The 21,364-nt window shown below is 45.1% G+C and overlaps 1 long non-coding RNA gene across 3 annotated transcripts in view; it reads right to left on the bottom strand.

Moving 5' to 3' along the window:
- Nucleotides 1-21,284, bottom strand: part of LOC311528504 — a 69,010-nt gene extending 47,726 nt beyond the window's left edge. For 2 of the 3 annotated variants that reach the window (XR_014713614.1, XR_014713615.1), the window contains exons 1-2: nt 20,857-21,284; nt 9,660-9,753 (exon numbers count right to left, since the gene is read on the bottom strand). This is a non-coding gene — a long non-coding RNA (uncharacterized lncRNA). The remainder of the gene's footprint in view (nt 1-9,659; nt 9,754-20,856) is intronic. The other variant, XR_014713616.1, reaches the window with a different exon arrangement.
- Between the last annotated feature and the right edge of the window lie 80 nt (nt 21,285-21,364).

Below are 21,364 nucleotides of genomic sequence, written 5' to 3'. Positions count from 1 at the left end.
TTTCTTTCAAGACAGCAGGTACAGAATCCATCACTGATGGTAATAAACCTGATGGAACTGGAAGAGAAAGTGGGAATTGATGAATAATAAAGTTTCATTCCTCACAGTGGGTTTTAGTAGTCTTTAAATAGGAATTAAATTTAAGAGAATCAGTTGTGTAAATATTTTCCTTTATAATTATATGTTGCTTTGAACCTTTAGTTTGCTTGAGGTTAAATACCTCTCAACAATGCCTGTGACCTGTCTGACATATCTGGTTGCAATTTTATCTGATAAACATTCTGTACTTGTTTATCCTATATGTCACATTTTTTGGCTTTCCCACATCTATTCAGCATAGGCATAGACTCTGAGCCTGCAAACACTTGGGCACACACACATAATTTCAACACAAGACTATTCCCAATGTAAAATTATACATGTGCAAAAGTGTTTGCAGGATTAGAACCATAATTAGTAAACAGCCCATAGACGTAGAGGAGTCTTTATTTTAAAAACTCATTCAAAAAAGCAACAGAAATAAATTACACTTACAGCAAAGCAAGGTCCTGCTTCAGCCCCAATTAAAGTCAGTAGCAAAGCAACCATTGATTTTAATAAGAGCAGGGCTGGGTCTCAATGTAAAGTCCATTGACCTGATTCTGATCTTACACCAGGGTAGAACCATGGATGCATTCTGTAAGAATGTTGCTAATACACAGCTACTCATTCCAACTTGTGTGTGACACAGAACCCTTAGAATTTTAGATCATATGATTTTCCTCCTATATCATACTAGGCAAGACGTTACAAGTAAAAATGTTGCTGATATTTCCTCACACTGACAACATAGGATTCTCCAGAAATAAACAAACAAATGTAACTTGTCATCTGTATCTGGACTTTTGCCCAGATTTTTAAAGGTATTTATTGTGTTGCTTTGCTCAGCATTGCAACATTTATGTAATCTAGATGGCTAAATCCCGTTTTCAAAAGGTCTTCAGAATGGCCTAAATCTGATTGATTTATCCATCTCATTAAATGCTAAGTCTCTCAGAACACATTGTCATACTAGCTTGGGAAGTTTCACAAAAATCCAGGACCAAAGAAAAGAATTCAGGTATTCTGATTGACAAAACTAGCTATTTTAATCACTGGGCCATGTGCCAATTCAAAAATCCAGCTCACTGAGGAGTGAAAGTGGCCAGGCCATTTTTAAAGGATGGTCCAGGAAATATTCCAACCCTGATACTCTATGATGATCTATGGGTATGTTTACACTACAAAATTAGGTCAAATTTATAGAAGTCGGTTTTTTAGAAATCGTTTTTATATAGTTGATTGTGTGTCCCCACACAAAATGCTCTAAGTGCATTAACTCAGCGGAGTGCTTCCACAGTATCAAGGCTAGCATCAACTTCCAGAGTGTTGCACTGTGGGTAGCTATTCCACAGTTCTTGCAGTCTCCGCTGCCCATTGGAATTCTGGGTTGAGATCCCAATGCCTGATGGGGCAAAAAACATTGTCGCGGGTGGTTCTGGGTACATGTCATCAGGCCCTCCTTCCCTCCCTCTCTCTGTGAAAGCAATGGCAGACAATCGTTTCGCGCCTTTTTTCCTCAGTTACCTGTGCAGACGCCATACCACGGCAAGCATGGAGCTCGCTCAGCTCACTGTCACCGTATGTCTCCTGGGTGCTGGCAGACGTGGTACTGCATTGCTACACAGCAGCAGCAACCTATTGTCTTGTGGCAGCAGATGGTATAATAGGACTGGTAGCCATCATCGTCATGTCTGAGGTGCTCCTGGCCGCGTCGGTCAGGAGTGCCTGGGCAGACATGGGTGCAGGGACTAAATTAGGAGTGACTCGACCAGGTCATTCTCTTTAGTCCTTCAGGCAGTCCTATTGTACCATCTTATGGTGAGTAGGCAGGAAATATGGATGGCTAGCAGTCCTATTGTACCATCTTCTGCCACGCAGCCAAGAGATGTGGATGGCTTACAGTCCTTCTGCACTATCTGCTGGCAGCCAAAGATGTAAAAGATAGATGGAGTGGATCAAAACAAGGAATAGACCAGATTTGTTTTGTATTCATTTGCTCGCCCCTCCCTCCATGAAGTCCTGCCTGAAATATGAGAGGGAGGGTTAGCTTAGTGGGTTGAACATTGGCCTGCTAAACCCAGGGTTTTTAGTTCAATCCTTGAGGGGGCCATTCTGTGTGACAGTTGTTTTTGTTTCTCCTTGATGTAAAGCCACCCCCTTTGTTGATTTTAATTCCCTGTAAGCCAGCCATGTCGTCAGTCGCCGCCCCTCCATCAGAGCAACAGCAGACAATCGTTCTGCGCCTTTTTTCTGTGTAGACGCCACACCACAGCAAGCATGGAGCCCACTCAGATCACTTTGGCAATTAGGAGCACATTAAACACCACATGCATTATCCAGCAGTATATGCAGCACCACAACCTGGCAAAGCGAAACCAGGTGAGTAGGCGATGTCAGCGTGGTGACAAGAGTGATGAGGACATGGACACGGACTTCTCTCAAAGCATGGGTCCTGGCAATGCAGGCATCACGGTGCTAATGGGGCAGGTTCAAGCCATGGAACGCCGATTCTGGGCCTGGGAAGCAAGCACAGAGTGGTGGGACCACATAGTGTAGTGGGTCTGGGACGATTCCCAGTGGCTGCAAAACTTTCGCATGCATAAGGGCACTGTCATGGAACTTTGACTTGCTTGCCCCTGCCCTGAAGCGCAGGAATACCAAGATGAGAGCAGCCCTCACAGTTGAGAAGCGAGTGGCAATAGCCCTGTGGAAGCTTGCAATGCCAGACAGCTACCGGTCAGTCAGGAATCAATTTGGAGTGGGGAAATCTACTGTGTGGGCTGCTGTGATCCAAGTAGCCAACGCAATCAAAGATCTGCTGCTATCAAGGGTAGTGACCTTGGGAAATGTGCAGGTCATAGTGGATGGCTTTGCTGCAATGGGATTCCCTAACTGTGGTGGGGCCATAGACGGAACCCATATCCCTATCTTGGCACTGGAGCACCAAGCCAGCGAGTACATAAACAGCAAGGGGTACTTTTCAATAGTGCTGCAAGCACTGGTGGATCACAAGGGACGTTTCACCAACATCAACGTGGGATGGCTGGAAGAGGTACATGATGCTCGCGTCTTCAGGAACTCTGGTTTGTTTCAAAAGCTGCAGGAAGGGACTTTATTCCCTGACAAGAAATTAACCGTTGGGGATGTTGAAATGCCTATAGTTATCTTTGGGGACTCAGCCTACCCCTTAATGCCATGGCTCATGAAGCCATACACAGGCAGCCTGGACAGTAGTCAGGAGCTGTTCAAATATAGGCTGAGCAAGTGCAGAATGGTGGTAGAATGTGCATTTGGACGTTTAAAAGCACGCTGGCGCAGTTTACTGACTCGGTTAGACCACAGCAAAACCAATATTCCCACTGTTACTACTGCTTGCTGTGCGCTCCACAATATCTGTGAGAGGAAGGGGGAGACATTTATGGCTGGGTGGGAAGTTGAGGGAAATCGCCTCGCCACTGGTTACGCGCAGCCAGACACCAGGGCGGTTAGAAGAGCACAGGAGGGCGTGGTGCGCATCAGAGAAGCTTTGAAGACCAGTTTCATGACTGGCCAGGCTACGGTGTGAAAGTTCATAGAATCATAGAATATCAGGGTTGGAAGGGACCCCAGAAGGTCATCTAGTCCAACCCCCTGCTCAAAGCAGGACCAATTCCCAGTTAAATCATCCCAGCCAGGGCTTTGTCAAGCCTGACCTTAAAAACCTCTAAGGAAGGAGATTCTACCACCTCCCTAGGTAACGCATTCCAGTGTTTCACCACCCTCTTAGTGAAAAAGTTTTTCCTAATATCCAATCTAAACCTCCCCCACTGCAACTTGAGACCATTACTCCTCGTTCTGTCATCTGCTACCATTGAGAACAGTCTAGAGCCATCCTCTTTGGAACCCCCTTTCAGGTAGTTGAAAGCAGCTATCAAATCCCCCCTCATTCTTCTCTTCTGCAGGCTAAACAATCCCAGCTCCCTCAGCCTCTCCTCATAACTCATGTGTTCCAGTCCCCTAATCATTTTTGTTGCCCTTCGCTGGAGTCTCTCCAATTTATCCACATCCTTCTTGAAGTGTGGGGCCCAAAACTGGACACAGTACTCCAGATGAGGCCTCACCAATGTCGAATAGAGGGGAACGATCACGTCCCTCGATCTGCTCGCTATGCCCCTACTTATACATCCCAAAATGCCATTGTCCTTCTTGGCAACAAGGGCACACTGCTGACTCATATCCAGCTTCTCGTCCACTGTCACCCCTAGGTCCTTTTCTGCAGAACTGCTGCCTAGCCATTCGGTCCCTAGTCTGTAGCTGTGCATTGGGTTCTTCCGTCCTAAGTGCAGGACCCTGCACTTATCCTTATTGAACCTCATCAGATTCCTTTTGGCCCAATCTTCCAATTGGTCTAGGTCCTTCTGTATCCTATCTCTCCCCTCCAGCGTATCTACCACTCCTCCCAGTTTAGTATCATCCACAAATTTGCTGAGAGTGCAATCCACACCATCCTCCAGATCATTTATGAAGATATTGAATAAAACCGGCCCCAGGACCGACCCTTGGGGCACTCCACTTGATACCGGCTGCCAACTAGACATGGAGCCATTGATCACTACCCGTTGAGCCCGACAATTTAGCCAGCTTTCTACCCACCTTATAGTGCATTCATCCAGCCCATACTTCCTTAACTTGCTGACAAGAATACTATGGGAGACCGTGTCAAAAGCTTTGCTAAAGTCAAGAAACAATACATCCACTGCTTTCCCTTCATCCACAGAACCAGTAATCTCATCATAAAAGGCGATTAGATTAGTCAGGCATGACCTTCCCTTGGTGAATCCATGCTGGCTGTTCCTGATCACTTTCCTCTCATGCAAGTGCTTCAGGATTGATTCTTTGAGGACCTGCTCCATGATTTTTCCAGGGACTGAGGTGAGGCTGACTGGCCTGTAGTTCCCAGGATCTTCCTTCTTCCCTTTCTGTTTGTTTCTCCTTGATGAAACCCCCCGCTCCTTGGTTCACTCTACTTCCCTGTAAGCTAAGCATCCTTCCTTCGATCACCACTTGCAGAGGCAATAAAGTCATTGTTGTTTCAAATTCATGCATTCTTTATTAATTCATCACACAAATAGGGAGATAACTGCCAAGGTAGCCTGGGAGGGGTGGTGGAGGAGAGAAGCACTGGGAGGGGTGGTGGAGGAGGGAAGGACAAGGACACACAGCACTTTAAAAGTTTAAAACTTATTGAATGCCAGCTTTTTGTTGCTTGGGCAATCCTCTGGGGTGGAGTGGCTGGGAGGCCGGAGGACCCCCAATGCGTTCTTGGGCGTCTGGGTGAGGAGGCTATGGAAGTTGGGCAGGAGGGCAGTTGGTTACACAGGGGCTGTAGCGGCAGTCTGTGCTCCTGCTGCCTTTCCTGCAGCTCAACCATACACTGGAGCGCATAAGTTTGATCTTCCAGCAGCCTCAGCATTGAATCCTGCCTCCTTTCATCATGCTGCCGCCACCTTTCAGCTTCAGCCCTTTCTTCAGCCCGCCACTTACTCTCCTCAGCCCACCACCTCTCCTCCTGGTCATTTTGTGCTTTCTTCCACTCTGACATGGTCTGTCTCCATGCATTCGTCTGTGCTCTGTCAGTGTGAGAGGACAGCATGAGCTCAAAGAACATTTCATCACGAGTGTTTTTTTCGCCTTCTAATCTTCACTAGTCTCTGGGAAGGAGAAGATCCTATGATCCTTGAAACACATGCAGCTGGTGGAGGAAAAAAAAAAAAAGGAACAGTGGTATTTAAAAAGACACATTTTATAGAACAACGGGTACACTCTTTCACGGTAAACCTTGCTGTTAACATTACATACACAGCATATGTGCTTTCGTTCCAAGGTCACATTTTGCCTCCCCCCACCACATAGCTAGCCCCTCATCCCTCCGTGTGGCTAACAGCGGGGAACATTTCTGTTCAGCCACAGGCAAACAGCCCAGCAGGAATGGGCACCTCTGAATGTCCCCTTAAGAAAAGCACCCTATTTCATGACCATGAATGATATCACTCTCCTGAGGATAACACAGAGAGATAAAGAACAGATGATGTTTGAATGCCAGCAAACATACACTGCAATGCTTTGTTCTACAATGATTCCTGAGTACGTGCTACTGGCCTGGTGTGGTAAAGTGTCCTACCATGGGGGATGGAATAAGGCTGCCCTCCCCAGAAACCTTTTGCAAAGGCTTTGAGAGTACATCCAGGAGAGCCGCAAATTCCAGGGCAAATTAATCATTAAACATGCTTGCTTTTAAACCATGTATAGTATTTTAAAAAGGTACACTCACCAGAGGTCCCTTCTCCGCCTGGCGGGTCCAGGAGGCAGCCTTGGGTGGGTTCGGGGGGTACTGGCTCCAGGTCCAGGGTGAGAAACAGTTCCTGGCTGTCGGGAAAACCGGTTTCTCCGCTTGCTTGCTGTGAGCTCTCTACAACTTCATCATCATCATCTTCCTCGTCCCCAAAACCTGCTTCTGTGTTGCCTCCATCTCCATTGAAGGAGTCAAACAACACGGCTGGGGTAGTGGTGGCTGAACCCCCTAAAATGGCTCATCATAGAAGCGGCATGTTTGGGACTCTGACCTGGAGCGGCTGTTTGCCTCTCTGGTTTTCTGGTAGGCTTGCCTCAGCTCCTTAAGTTTCACGTGGCACTGCTTCGGTCCCTGTTATGGCCTCTGTCCTTCATGCCCTGAGAGGTTTTGACAAATGTTTTGGCATTTCGAAAACTGGAACGGAGTTCTGATAGCACAGATTCCTCTCCCCATACAGTGAGCAGATCCCATACCTCCCGTTCGGTCCATGCTGGAGCTCTTTTGCGATTCTGGGACTCCATCATGGTCACCTCTGCTGATGAGCTCTGGCCAGCATGGCAAGCTGCAGGTGACCATGCAAACAGGAAATTGAAATTCAAAAGTTTGCGGGCCTTTTCCTGTCTACCTGGTCAGTGCATCTGAGTTGAGAGTGCTGTCCAGAGCGGTCATAATAGAACACTCTGGGATAGCTCCCGGAGGCCAATACCGTCTAATTGCGTCCACAGTACCCCAAATTCGACCCAGCAAGGCCGATTTCAGGGATAATCCCCTTGTTGGGGGTGGAGTAAGGAAATCGATTTTAAGAGCCCTTTATGTGGAAAAAAAGGGCTTCATCGTGTGGACAGGTGCAGGGTTAAATCGATTTAACGCTGCTAAATTCAACCTCAACTCCTAGTGTAGACCAGGGCTAAGATATTAAATCAGCCTTGTCCTGATGTAGAGACTTGGAAGATGGACTAGATAATTTACTAGATTTTTTTTGCAAGACTATCTAGCCTATAACCATAAAACACTGCAAACAGGTGCTTTTTCATTGTATGGCCCTCTCCATGAAAGAATGATAATTATCATAGACCATTTCCTCTTCAAGGACCCCAATTCTTTACTGAGTGGCTCTCAAAACCATTTTGCAGCTCACCAGGAAGGGCTGGTCCCTAGACCACAGATTAAGAAAGATCCAGTGCTATAAATTACAAAGCTCTCACTGTCACCTCTTCTTTTGGAATCCTTGGTGGGTACTTGTGATTAAATGAAGTCTCTTTCTAAATGAATGATTAAACAGCATCACATACATTAATTATTCCATCAAAAGTTTTCTTGTTTAGCTATTCAGGTTAGGATCACAGCTCAGGCCTCCTATTTGCCTTTACCCTAATGACAGGGTGGATAAGTATTATGGCAAGGAAGCAGGAAGCCATTAGTCATATTTGTAGTTTCTTGGACTATAGCTAGTGCGTAGGTTTGTACATAATACATTGAATCACTGAAAACTATAAGCCAGATTCTCTATTTTGCAGAGCTGCGCTTGGCACAGTGCTGAAGGGGAAAGCAAATGTGGCGTTAGGCCACCTTTGCGACTCCCTGATTTTTAGCAAGCAAGGCTGATCTCCTGGTACAGAACGGAGCGGCTCAGAGGCGGGTCTAAATTATGGCAGCTGCCAAAAGACTCTAGAGGCCATTCTGGCAGCTGGAGATCACCAGCACACAGGGACACTCCAGCCAACTCCCCAGGATGCCTCTGCTATGCACTGCCTTTTAATATGGACTGTCTTCATGGCACTATCTAGGCCACAGATGTCACTAACTGACAAGTAATTAGAATGGGAAAGGAATGGCCATAGCTTCCCTCTTTACAGTAATTTTATTATTCTTTTTTTAGATTAATTGCAATAGTAACACAAAAGTATTAACTTGCATTCTTTTGTAGAAGAAGCTTATAAACAAAAGCTCCTTCCTAAATATACAACCTATTAGTTATCTTCCTAAATCTAATGAAAACAGCCTAAAGACAGACAACATATTTGATAGCAGCAGTATTGATCATTTCCATGGTATTTTTTATTTTTAAGAGTGAGAAATTCAAAGTCAGAGAGATAAAGACTAAAACAACAAATAGTCATTTATCATCTGCTAGCTTTAATGAAGTCAGCCACATTCAGAGCGGGAAGAGTGGCAGGCAGATACTGATATGCAAAACTGTAAAGTGCTCTTTGAAGACTCAGGCAGCTAAGTATGAGAACTGAGAACTCAGTAATATAGGGAAAGAGCTAATGAGTAGATTGACTATATTAGTGGAACCATCCCTGTCTTTAAAGGATAACAAATAATGATGCCCCAAGCGAAGGAAGGAGTGGAGTGTGGGGAGGGGGTTTGTTAATTCTTGAGATGACATGACTGACTAGACCCTAGTGTCAAGGTTCCTCCCCCACTCTGAACTCTAGGGTACAGATGTGGGGACCTGCATGAAAAACCTCCTAAGCTTATCTTTACCAGCTTAGGTCAAAACTTCCCCAAGGTACAAAATATTCCACCCGTTGTCCTTGGACTGGCCGCTACCACCACCAAACTAATACTGGTTACTGGGGAAGAGCTGTTTGGACGCGTCCTTCCCCCCAAAATACTTCCCAAAACCTTGCACCCCACTTCCTGGACAAGGTTTGGTAAAAAGCCTCACCAATTTGCCTAGGTGACTACAGACCCAGACCCTTGGATCTTAAGAACAATGAACAATCCTCCCAACACTTGCACCCCCCCCTTTCCTGGGAAATGTTGGATAAAAAGCCTCACCAATTTGCATAGGTGACCACAGACCCAAACCCTTGGATCTGAGAACAATGAAAAAGCATTCAGTTTTTTACAAGAAGACTTTTAATAAAAAATAGAAGTAAATAGAAATAAAGAAATCCCCCCTGTAAAATCAGGATGGTAGATATCTTACAGGGTAATTAGATTCAAAAACATAGAGAACCCCTCTAGGCAAAACCTTAAGTTACAAAAAGGATACACAGACAGAAATAGTTATTCTATTCAGCACAATTCTTTTCTCAGCCATTTAAAGAAATCATAATCTAACACATACCTAGCTAGATTACTTACTAAAAGTTCTAAGACTCCATTCCTGGTCTATCCCCGGTAAAGACCAGCATATAGACAGACACACAGACCCTTTGTTTCTCTCCCTCCTCCCAGCTTTTGAAAGTATCTTGTCTCCTCATTGGTCATTTTGGTCAGGTGCCAGCGAGGTTACCTTTAGCTTCTTAACCCTTTACAGGTGAGAGGAGCTTTCCTCTGGCCAGGAGGGATTTCAAAGGGGTTTACCCTTCCCTTTATATTTATGACACCTAGAAAAAAGCAAGCAGAGATAACATGACTGAGCAGACCTGAAGCAAGACTGACAGCCACAGCCCAGTCCAGAGGAAGATGAGAAGCTGTACAGTACAGATGATCACCAGGCACCATCAAATACAGAACATGGTCTGGTCTCTTACAAAGTCAGAGACTAGAAAGAGACTATTTCTGACACACTCACACACATAAACTAACATAACATCAAGCAGCTCCAGAACCTGCCTTGCTGAAGTTGTATACTGTGAAGACCTGAAGCCTTGATCTTGCAAGCTGCACTTCTGGGGAGCCCCATCACCTTCAGTGGGGCTCTGCATGAACACAAGGGTTCATCCACACTGAGCAGCTTGCAAAATCAGTGAAAATGGTACTAGCACTGAAGCTGCTGTTGTCGGATTCCTGTGAGAGAATCCTCCCAGCAAAATGAGGTTAACATTGTTACCTTCACAGGCACAGAAAGTGATTTCTTAGTTTAAATTAAGATGAATATTTGCTGACATATCATTGTTTCCTTTAGTAATTCTATACAAGCTTATTTACTTCTCTGCTGCTTTATGCTGTGCTTGAATCATTGGTGAAATGTTTTACTGCTCCTGATTAAACCTGTAAAAAGGGATGTGACTGGTTACCATGGAATGCAGGGTATGGAGCTGCTATTCAACCACAAACATTAATGATGGGTTATGTGTTGTCTCTCACTATTTAGCTAGTATTAAGAAAAAGGAACGTGGTTTACAAACAGCACTTGTGAAATCAAGTTCTTTTTCATAAAAGTGCACGAGTACAAATTGGCTTTAAACAGTAGCAGATTTAGAGTTAGTAGGGCCCTGTGTTCAGCTTCATTTCGGGGGCCCCTCCTTGGGACCCAGCGAAGAAAAAGAACATTCTTTTTTTTTCCTTCATCCTCCTCCTATAAGTAATAGGAAGTAAATAAATAAAGTGAGGTACCTTGATTGTTTTTGTAGTCTAACTTATTTTTTCACCGACCACTTGAAAATCACTGAGGGTTTCGGCAGACCACTTAATGATCTTTCCAAATATTGTTAGTACCGTTACCTAACTATTGTAAAGCGCTTTGGATAAGAGAGCTTTATTTAAAAAAATGTAAAAACACTTTGGAGTGCAGGGTCTGGCCAGGACTTAGGGTGTCAGAGGGGGCTCAGGGTTGGGGCAGGAGGTTGGGGTGTGGAGCGCTTACCTGGGACAGCTCCCATCTAGTGTGAGGGGTGCAGGTGGAGATGTGGGGGGGATGCAGGAGCTCCTATTTGGTGCTTAGGATGGGGATGAGGATGTGTGGGGGTGCAGGAGCCAGGGAGGGCTGGGTGTGTGTGTGGGGGGGTGCAGGAGTCAGGGCAGGGGACTGGGGGTGTGGGCTGGGGTCATGAGGGTGCTCCCAGCCCCACCCCGGCCCCCTGCCCTGAGTAGCTCACAGTAGGGGGTTGGGGGGATATGTGTAGGGGGAGTGCGGGGGTCCCGCCCTTGCTCCGCCCTTCCCCGATTCCACCCCCTTCCCTAAGGCCACACCCCTGCCTTTTCTCCGCCTCCTCCCCCGATTGCGTTGTGGCCTTGCTCCTCCCCCTCCCTCCTTCCTGGAGCAACCTGAGCACCGGCAAACAGCTGTTTGGAGGTGGGGGGAAGCGCTGGGAGGGAGGGGCAGGGGAGGGGGGAGCTTGGCTGCCAGTGGCTGTGGAGCTTGCAGCAGGAGCCCCAGGAGCTGGCAGGACCAAGCTTCTGCCCCCGCAGCTGCCTGGCCCTGGGGCCCCCTGTCATTGGGGGGGCCCCATGCCAGGGGAGCCTGTGTTTTACTGTAAATCTGCCTCTGGCTTTAAATGTAGCGAGACAGTCTTCTGAGAAATTCCTTTAAAATTTTATTTAATTTAAATTTATTGGACTTTTAGTCCCTAAATCAACCTTCTAGATAAAAAGCATGCCTTGAATTAGACCCAGAAACAAACTGATAGCCAGTGCGGTCTAAAGACTACAGCTGAATTATGCCCCAAACAGGAGCCAACTCTAAAGGCTAGATTTTACTCCATTGCTCCTGTTGAGTAATCCCTTACAGTACAAGAAGTTCCATTCAAACCAATGGGGCTAAGTACAGAGGCCCCAAATCAGCAGTCCATCTCTATTCAGAAAAACCCTTTAGCACGTGCTTAACTTCAGGCATGTGCCTAAGCCTCAATGAAGTCAGTGGGATTTATCATGAGCCTAAAGTTAAGAACATCCTTTAGTTTTTTCCTGAATCAAGGTAAGAGTAAGGTAATACTGGAGGTTAAGTGGGAACATCAGAATCTAGCTGAGTAAGCAGGGAGCCATGATCTGCACCAGTTTAAACTTCTGAGTGATCTTCAAGCATGTAGAATGCATTATTTGCAAGAAAGGCATTTTCCAAAAGCGATAAAAACCTTGTCTGGTTTGTACTTGTACTTGATGTTATCATTTGCAGTAAAACTCCCAAAGAACTGTTTAAGACACAAATGTAGAAAAAATTATTTTTGGAGGCAGGGGGAGGGGAGGGGAAGGGAAAATTGTGGGGAGAAAATGAGTGATAAATCCCAATCTTTTCTTTTTGCAGATCAAAATATAGCCAGCCAATAAAATCCTGATCATTAAACATTTTGCATTGCTTAGTCATAGAGAACAGTAATGTCCTGGAGGGGACAAATTGCTGTAAGCTGTAATGAGGAAAACTTTAAAAAATGAGCTTGAATTACAGCTAGTCTGTCATCAAATGCTCAAGAGAGATTTTAGTTGCTTCTTCCAGACATAGTGTTCCAATTCAAACAATCACTTCCAGACTCTGGAGAGTAAATGTTTACAGTGTGATGTGGAGCTGTTTACAGACATATCGTCGTTGTTTGTGTATGGCACGTCCACTCATTATTGTTAACAAAATGTGACATTTTACTTTCTTTGTAATCATTCGTTTACACTTGGTACAAGAGTCTTAAACTGCAGCTGTTTAATGCACAGTGTCTTCTTTTTTTATGACTGAATATATGGTCAGTAGTCAAATTGCAACCAAATACTTTTTCCTGCAATAATTTTATCCTCAGAGAAGCATCTCCATTGTCACACGCTGTCATGGACACAGATTTATGTCACTGATGCCACCATTTGTATATACCATTTTTTAATTTTGTGAAATTTCAAAGAAAAACCTTGTTCATTACATTATACTGTTCACACTAGTGTGTTCTTTTTATTCACAATGTGTATTTTAAAATTAATAAGCAGTATCTTATATGCTTTATATCATTCCAGAATATTCTGTACCTTCTATTTTTTTGTACCATCTGCTACTTCCGTCCCTTCTGTTATTTATTTCTTTTCATGGTTTCTAGAGCCTGTTGCCAGCACAACTAGTCACTTATTTACAACATTTTCAAACACATTAACTAAAGCTACTCATGGTGGTAGCATTCACATAAACCACTGCTTCAACAGTCAGAATAGTAGCAACCATATTTTAATGGAAAGGAAAATCAACCCAAAGCTATACCAGATAAATGCAACTTGCCTGATATTCAGAAGACTGCTAGCACTGTGCTCTGGCAGACTACCAAAGGGAGTGAATTCCAAGTCGAAGATTTTTAACTGAGAAAGCCCTGCTGGAGAAGCTGGAAGGTACAGTATCCGGAGCTGACAGCAAGAGCCTTCCAGCTGATACGAACAGCCACAAAGAGTATAGGGCTTAGAGACAGTCTCAGGTAATCAAATTTCACACTAATCTGAGTATTAAACACTTTTCACCCACCAACACCTTGAACTGCACACAGAAGCAAACAGGGAGCCAGTGCAGACACATGAGTACAGGTGCTTGGAGAGGTCTACTCAATTCAGGCAAACCATTGTATTTTGCACTGGTTGGAGCTTCTGAATGGTCTTCCTATTGAGTGTATCACAGTAATCTATCTTGGTGGTGATAAACTTGAATATGCCCATTATAAGGTCTGTTTTCATAGAATCATAGAATATCAGGGTTGGAAGGGACCCCAGAAGGTCATCTAGTCCAACCCCCTGCTTAAAGCAGGACCAATTCCCAGTTAAATCATCCCAGCCAGGGCTTTGTCAAGCCTGACCTTAAAAACCTCTAAGGAAGGAGATTCTACCACCTCCCTAGGTAACACATTCCAGTGTTTCACCACCCTCTTAGTGAAAAAGTTTTTCCTAATATCCAATCTAAACCTCCCCCACTGCAACTTGAGACCATTACTCCTCGTTCTGTCATCTGCTACCATTGAGAACAGTCTAGAGCCATCCTCTTTGGAACCCCCTTTCAGGTAGTTGAAAGCAGCTATCAAATCCCCCCTCATTCTTCTCTTCTGCAGGCTAAACAGAATTCCTGTCTAAATTCCTATTTAGACAGGAATAATTGCAGCCTACGATCTAACTATAAATGAAAGGTCCTATGGGTCATCACTGCCATCTAAGAATCCAGGAGGAGCAACAGATCCAGTAAGAACACACAGTTTTGACTAATTGTAGAAAAAGGTGGGAATATACCATGGGTGGCCAAACTTATTGACCCTCCGAGCCGCATATGATAATCTTCAGAAGTTCGAGGGCCGGGGCACAGCTGCCAGGGCTCAGGGCTTCTGACCCACAGGAGGCACTTGCTGGGGCTCGGGGCTTCTTCAGTCCCACTCCTAATGAAGCCCCAAGCTGTGGCAGAAACGCCTGGTGGGGATGAAGCCCTGAGAGCCCCTGTCCCTGCTGGGCAGAAGCCCCTGCCCCCACCTGCTGCAAGGGAACGGGGCCGGATGTGGGGGGTTCAGCAAGCCACACTTTAACTGTAAAATAACCGCATATGGCTCACAAGCCACAGTTTGGCCACCCCTGGAATATATGCTCAGCTGATGGTACAAGCATTACCTCTACTAATCTTATTCCTGGATTCTGTTTAATTCTGCAACTGAATCCATGTGAGTCTGTACCTGCACAGAGCCCCATTGATTTCAGTGGAGATTTGCACAGATTTAGGGGTCTACCCATGCCGTCAGCTGCAGGGTCAGAGTCTTGATGACACATAAGCAAAGTCTGGGGGGAAATGGATGCAAGAGAGAGTGAGTGAGCTGTGAATTTATCATGCATCTTGCTAGTTCCATGATTTTTTTGTTCAGAGTTTTGTTTCTTTGTTTTTCACTCAACCCCTGTTACCTCTATTGTTAACACTTCTTTGAGGAGGGTCCTAAGGTGTTTGGCAGAAGTGTGTTTCAAGGAGGAAAAGATAGAGACATAGTGACCTCAGTCAGAGATGGGGCTCCAGGGATAAGGGCTGAATGGAATAAAACCCATTGGTAAGATGGGGAGAAGGATATGAAGAAGGTAGATGGAGGGATGTGAGACATGAAAAGAGGTAAGAACAGACAGGTGTGCAGATTATGTTCTAGAGAGCAACAGTTTATAAGAAGAATGTGCCTAGCCTCTCAATAAGCACATTGGGCAGGAGGCTTAGTGAGCATGAGGAACTTTTCCACCCTTTGTTCCCCTGTACAGGGGCTAGGCATATTCTTGGTCCTCATGCTCCAGGTGTCAGTGGACTAGGAGACTTAGTGCTGATAGCTAAAATCCATAAAGTTTGACAAGGACAGAGCCATAGCACTACTGCCTCCGCACATGGGTCAGCACAGTAAGGAGTTTGATTGCTCCCCAGCACTACTAAGCTCTGTCTACACTCGTGTATTTCACAGAAAGGGCTCCCATTCTAATGTGAGTTTAATACAGAAAGGGTTCCAGCAGCCTCTGGTGCTTTTTACCATCATGTTAATTAAACTTACTAAAATCTTTAAGTAATCTGGATAGAGGATCTTATTCTATGTGAAGTCTCATGCTGACACCAGCACTTCTGAATCAGTGGTAGAACTGGTGGGAATTATTTTGTAAAATTTCCTAGCATAGATAGGGCTCTGGTTGCAGCATCTCTGCTACAGCCTCAGTGCCTCTAGATACTGCCACTGATGTGGGCAATGGCTTAAAGGCACATACTATCCCCAAATACTTTTTATGTCAGTATTTTTTCTGGAAATATATTTCAATATCCCTTTAATCCAGTTTATGTCACAATTACACACATACTAATAATTAAAACACTTCCTGCTGTTGCACCTTTGCAATGTTATTGTTACAACTGTCTCTGTTAGTCAGAGACAGTTTGGATATGCCACATTTTTCCTGTTTTATATCATCTGCTCTTTCTGGTCTGTCTCATTAAAGAAGTCCTTTCTATCTTGTGTGAACTGCAAATCGTTTTAGTTATTAATCTGTTATTTAAAAATCCAAAACCACTTCAACAGTTGTATTTCTTCTCCTAGGCTATAACTGAAAACTACTTTAACTAAAGAAAACAACTTTATCTGTTTGTTAAATAAAGCCTGAGAGCTTTTAGAACTGTTGATCCAATAAACAATTTGTCTAGGAAGATTATAATGTATCTACAGTGTATTTGTATTTATTCCTGTGCCTGTTCAGAGATAGCTTTGTAGAATTAAGAGAGCTTGAAAAACAAAGGACAGCATTTTAATTTTTCCCCTGCATAGTCTACATGTGGATATTAAGCAGAGACTCCAAAGGATTTTTTTTTTATGTGAAGAAATATCTACATGATGATATCGGTTTTGGTTTAATTAAAAAGAAAGGCCTTGATCAACCCTTCCTATGTGAAAACACACATGATGGAGTAAAGAGGAGGAAGTATCTGGATTATTATCTTGGAGGGTGGAGTTTGTCCATAAATATACATATCCCAGGTGATCTGTGGGAGGCCACGGCCATCTGCAAGGATGCCCCATATCTCTTCACTGGCTCTGGGCCCCAGGTAAATACATACACATGATCCAGGGCTCCTGCAGCCACTGTTTGCCTTCACTATGGAGGGTGTCCACAAATTCTATTGAAGTCTCTTTAATAGCTTTGAAAATCCCAGCTACTATTATTTAGGAGTCTAAATACAGGTTTAGAAGCCTAACTTTAAGCACCCAGACACAGTCAAAAGATGGGTCCTTGGATCCAAGAGGGCCTTCAAAATCTCCCTCTTTCTCAATGAAGGTGCAGGTTTTAGGGTCCCAGGCTCAGATTCAAAGCTATACCTTTAAGCTGCCTCTACTGCTGTAGCATCCCCAAAATTGTGTAAGTTATTACTGCAAGATTGCACAGCCTGGTCTAAGTCAAGTCGAACAGGGATCTCCTCTCATACAACTTCCAGCCATTAAGCTCTTCCAAAGATCCAGTTAAAACTTGTAAATATTGTGATGTAAAGATTCCAATGAACTAATGTTCCAGAATGAGACTCCATCCTTAGAAATATTCATGATGTCTTAGCAGCGCAATTCAGTTTAAAATTATTCATTGGCTGTATTGGATACCTTAATATTAATTATTTGAACTTATATAGTACCTTTTATACAAAGATCTTAAAGCACTTAAACTAATTTATTAGGACTCACAACAATCCTCTAAAGAAAATATTGTTATCCCATTTTAAAGACGAGGAAACTGAGACACAGAGTGGTTAATAAGTGTCTTGGCAAAGACCCTAAAATCAGTGGCAAAACCAGGAACAGAAACTAGTCTTTCGGAATCCAAATTTCATACTCTAACCACCACAAAATTGGGCAGAGGGGTCATTTGTGTAGTAAAGGTGCAGAAGAAACAATGAGGACATTGTTTTCAATCTTACAATATAATGTACCATTTGTAATGTGTATGGAGTCATTCCAGTTGTTATTTGTATTCTTTATATTGTATTTTGTATTTTTATTGTATTTGTGTTTTTGTATTTTAATTCATCCAGCTTTCATCATGGGAAGCTCAGAAAAGAAAAAGCATGACCAAAACTCTGGTTTAGTAGTGTTTTCCTGACATGGTTCGTTGGCATCAAATGTATTTGAAGGATCATAGCAATTTAATAGAAAACTATTTCCGGCCCAGTTCTGCTTCTCAAACACAGAAACATTGAAGTTGACATACTGGATCAGAACCACTCTCCTGTGAGGCCAGTATCCTCTCTCGGACAGTGGTCAGAACTAGAAGCTGCAGAGGAGGGAATGTTAGAAACCAGATGTGGGATAACCTGCCTTTCACACAGGTCTTACCTGGCGTCTTATAGCTAGAGATTGGTTTAAACACTGAAGCATAAGGTTTAAAATCCTTTGAGTAATGTCATACTCCACAGGTACTCCCCATGAAATCAATGGGACTACTCAAAGAGTAAAGTACTATTCTTTGTGAGTAAATGAAGCAGAATCAAGCCTTTAGTAAATAGGTCTAATAATCAACTAAATATTCGTTAAATTTATTTAATGTCATAATAGTAACTGTTTGCTACTAGGAAAAAGGTCAAGTGCTATACACAGAAATTTTACCTGCTGATGAAGTACAGTACAATGAAGGCACTTAGGCTTTGTAATATGGCCATTCCCAAAACTTCCTCTCCCTTTGATCCCAACCTGAGAGAAAGAACTGGTGCATTTTCTAGTTAATATACACTATGGAAAAACCACTAAACTAATTTCAGGATATACAATCTCCCCATAAAAATAGTAATTGTAGTCCTTTTTTATGTACAGGTGTATTACTTTTTCCAAGGGTAGGGTTCTTTTTATACAAAGAATAAACTGTGATTCATTGATAAAAAACATAGCCACCTCTTTAATGGAGAAATACTTTGAACAGGATCACAGGAGTGACCATACCAGAATGGATTACTGGACCATAGAGGTTGGTATCCTGCCTCCAGCAATGACCTATATACGTACTATTTCTGGGGAAGAAAATCCTCTCCCATAAATTCACCAGGCCAATTTTGCAATGCACAGGGGTTCTCAAACTTCATTGCACCACCACCCCATTCTGATGACAAAAATTACTACACATCCCCAGGATGGCGGACCAAAGCCTGAACCTGCCCGAACCCGCTGAGCCCTGCAGCTCAGGTGGGGGGGGGGGGAGACAAAGACAAAGCCTGAGCCCCTCCGCCAGCCCTGCTGCCCTGGGCAGGGGAAAGCCGAAGCCAAAGAGCGTCAGCGCCACGAGGGGCCTGAGCCCCGCCACCTAGGGCTCAAGCCCAAGCCTGAGCTCTGCTACCCAGGGCTAAAGACAAAGCTTGAGCCCACAGCCTAGTGGTGCTTGGGCTTCGGCCCTGGGCCCCAGCAAGTCTAACACAGCTCTGGCAACCCCAATAAAATGGGGTCGTGACCCACTTTGGGGTCCCAAACCATAGTTTGAGAACTGCTGCTCTACAATGGGAAGATAAGTCTCCCACATGGCGCCATCAGGAGCAATCATTGTGAACTGTGAAGCACAAGATTTGATATTCCTTAAAACATCTGCATGACATCCTAGCTAGAAAATCTGTATATTGGAAATGTTCATTTAAATATCTACCATTTAAAAATTCTACAGAATTATTTGTTTCTGTAATTTCTGCTCACAGTGAATGCTGCAGGTTACCCATATGGTGTGGAAAGAAGTATAGTGAAACCTGTAGTAGAGACCACCTTTACTGGGCTAGCTCAGATCTTAAAAGATCACCCTAAACCAGCATTTTTCAAAGTTGGGGTTGGGTTGTGGAATGTAAGACACTGGGTTGCTCTGGTCAGCATGGCTGACTGGGACGTTAAAAGTCCTGTCAGTGGTGCTGCTCAGCGAAGGCAGGCTACTGCCTACCTGCTCCAACACTGAGCTGCACCCCAGAAGTAGCCAGCAGCGGATCCGGCTTCTAGGCAGGGGGGCCAAAGGACTCTGCACTCCCATTGGCCAGTTCCCGGCCAATGGGAGCTGGGGAGGGGGGCGGTGCCTGCGGGCGAGAGCCGTGCAGAGCTGCTTGCGCACCTCCACCTAGGAGCTGTACCTGCTGCTGGCCGCTTCAGGCGCAGCACGGGCCGCAGTGCCAGGACAAGTGGGAAGCCTGCCTCTGCACCCCAGCTGTGCCGCTGACCAGGAGCCACCAGAGGTAAATCCGCACCCCAATTCCCTGCTGCAGCCCTGAGCCCCCCCAAACCCAGAGCCCCTCCTGCACTCCAAACCCCACATCCCTTGGCCCCACCCCAAAGCCTGCACCCCCATCCCAGAGCCCTGACCCCCTCCTGCACCCCAATCCCCTGCCACAGCCAAAAGCCCCCTCCCACACCCTGAAACCTTAATTCCCAGCACCACCCCATAGCTGTCACCCCTGTACCCCAATCCTCTGCCCCAGCTCCAAGTCCCTCCCACACCCCAAACCCCTCAGCCTCAGCTCCGTTGGGTCACGGGCATCAACAACTTTCTTCAACGGGGTCCCCAGAAAAAGTTTGAAAACCACTGCCCTGTGAATGTACTATTTATTAGGCAATTATGGCAACTCTGTTAAGCAACCAATTTTTTGTTGGTCCCTTGCTTCATACTCCAAAGGAGCTTTGACTATATATGCACTTTGAAAGCTATGACTCACACTACTGCCAACCCTTGTGATTTTAGCATGGCTCTTACATTTGGTGTTTTCTCTGAAGACTCAATTTCTTGAGTCATTTGATTAGGCAAGAATCTCAGCTTGATTTTTAAAGTAAATTTCTAGACCTCATGGTTCAGAAAAGCTTGAGAACCCTAAAGGCTTAAAACCCAAAAGGAAAATAGGAAGAACCCAACATTTATTTTTTTTAATCAATGATTTTTGTAAACCAATCTCATGATTGGGGTTGGCAATACTGGACTCATGAGATCTGACTTAATATGTTTCTATTTTCTTCTTGTCCTAGTGGATCATAAGATGACATATCTATCATCTATAGATATAGATAGATAGATGAAATACACACACACCCCAGTGTACTAGCAGAACGTTTTCCTTGTTCTCTTCCTTTCCCTTATTACTTAATATTAGAGTCCCCTCTTAATAAACGTGAGTTACAGCGAAGGCTTCCTAACCTCAAACGCCAGTGGGTTTTCCAGCGGGGGAATCCAGCAATCAATACATGAAACAGGTTGTTAAAGTACTGCCTGCTTACACCCTTCAGGAGTCGAGGCGAGGGACAGGGACAAAGCGTTCAGCCTGACCTGTTCTGAGACCCTGGTGCCACCTACTTCATTAACACGCTTCATGCTCAGGATGGGGTTTGACTTACTCTGCCACGGCGAAGCAGGGTTACAACGTTTTAAGACGTGAAGGTTTGCCCCTCGGGCGGGGACACAGAGCCAGGCGCCTACGGGGCGCGCCGCCCGCTCTCTACGCCTGGCCTGGCCTGGCCTGGCCTGCCCCTCCCCTCCTCTTCCATCCTGCGCGCGCCCCACCGCCGCCTCAACTGCCGTCCCTGCCGCGTCGCTCCTTTATCCCTCCGCGACCCCCACGCCATAGGCAGGGCGGGGCTGGGGGAGGCTTTCTTTCGCCCCTTGCTCAGACCCTGGCCTGCCCCCTCCGCCAATTTAACCCCTCTCAAAAAGGACCAGCAGAATCTTCCGCTCGTACGGGCAGGGTGAAGGGCAGTGGCTTCGGCAGCTGTTACTGAGCATGCTGAGTTCGTGGGCGTGTGCTAAATATAGGATATTCCCAGAGGGAATGCCTCCGGGAAATATGCAGATCAGCTGGACGCTGATAGGCCGCTCCTTCGGCCCAGCCAGGCTATAAAGGGCGGC

The sequence above is a fragment of the Lepidochelys olivacea genome (assembly GCF_965140295.1).
Source record: "Lepidochelys olivacea isolate rLepOli2 genome assembly, chromosome: 11".
NCBI classification, from domain to species: Eukaryota; Metazoa; Chordata; order Testudines; family Cheloniidae; genus Lepidochelys; species Lepidochelys olivacea.
The sequence above is the reverse complement of the archived record's forward strand: the minus strand, read 5'-3'. Positions and strand labels throughout refer to the sequence as shown.